The 1,241-nt window shown below is 39.8% G+C and overlaps 1 protein-coding gene and 1 non-coding gene across 2 annotated transcripts in view; one reads left to right on the forward strand and one right to left on the reverse strand.

Annotated features, from left to right (window-relative positions):
* The window catches only part of LOC108296811 (SREBF chaperone), a 68,839-nt gene that overhangs the window by 10,758 nt on the left and 56,840 nt on the right, over positions 1-1,241 (forward strand). The gene's annotated exons all lie outside the window — the stretch shown is intronic.
* LOC119470521 lies at positions 958-1,057 on the reverse strand. The gene has a single exon (XR_005199429.1). It is a non-coding gene; the product is annotated as a small nucleolar RNA U13 (small nucleolar RNA).

Here is a 1,241-nt window from a genome sequence, read left to right on the forward strand (position 1 = left end):
ACGGGGTTTCACCATGTTGACCAGGATGGTCTCGATCTCTTGACCTCGTGATCCACCCGCCTCGGCCTCCCAAAGTGCTGGGATTACAGGCTTGAGCCACCGCGCCCGGCCGCCTGTATGTCTTCTTTAGAAAAATGTTTATTCAAGTCCTTTTCTAATTTTGAATTGTTTATTGTTACTTTGTTGTTACTGTTGAGTTGTAGGAATTCTTTACATATTCTGGATATTAATCCCTTATTAGATATATGACTTGCAAATAGTTTCTCCGATTCTGCTGGTTATCATTTCACTCCCTTTATTGTGTGCTTTGCACAACAGTTTTTAACTTTTTTTTTCTTTTTTAAGACAGAGTCTCCCTCAGTCACCCAGGGTTGGAGCACAGTGCTGCAGTCTTGGCTCACTTCTGCAGCCTCCACCTCCCAGACTCAAGCAGTCCTCCTGCCTCAGCCTTTCAAGTGGCTGAGACTACCAGACACGCTCAGCTAATTTTTTTTTGTATTGATCTCACCATGTTGCCCAGGCTGGTCTCAAACTCCTGAGCTCAAGCGGTCTGCCTGTCTTGGCTTCCCAAAGTGCTGGGATTAAGGCATGAGCCACCATGCCTGGCCAAAAGTTTTTAATTTTTATGAATTCCAGTTTATCAATTTTTTTCTTTTGTTGCCTCTACTTTTCAGTCCTTGCTAAATTCAGCATCATGAAGATCTTTTTCTTATGTTTTCTTCTAAGGACATTATAGTTTTTAGCTCCTCTTCTTTCATTTCTTTGATCTATTTTGAGTTAATTTTGTGTATAATGTAAAAGAAAAGTCCAACTTCACTTTTGCATTTAACTATCTAGTTTTCCCAGTAGCATTTGTTGAAGAGACTGTCCTTTTCCCAGTGACTGGTACCTTTTGTCAAAAATCAGTACATCATATTTGTGAGAGTTTCTGTTTTTTTTTTCTTTTTCTTTTCTTCAGGTTAGATGGGTAGTGCTGATGTCATAACAAGGTTTGAGAATGACACATCTCACATGTTTCTGAAACACCCAATTATCATTCTGGTGAACTACAGAAGATCTGGACTCTTCTATTCCATTGGTTTATGTCTATCCTTAAGCCAGTACCACATTGTTTTGCTTACCGTAGCTTTGTAGGAAGTTTTGAAATCAGGAAGTGTGAGTCCTCCAACTTAGTTCTTGTTTTTCAAGATTGTTTTGGCTATTGAGGGTCCCCCCCCTTTTTTTGGACAAATCAATGGAAA

Source organism: Cebus imitator, unplaced genomic scaffold (genome assembly GCF_001604975.1).
Source record: "Cebus imitator isolate Cc_AM_T3 unplaced genomic scaffold, Cebus_imitator-1.0 Scaffold0, whole genome shotgun sequence".
Taxonomy (NCBI): domain Eukaryota; kingdom Metazoa; phylum Chordata; class Mammalia; order Primates; family Cebidae; genus Cebus; species Cebus imitator.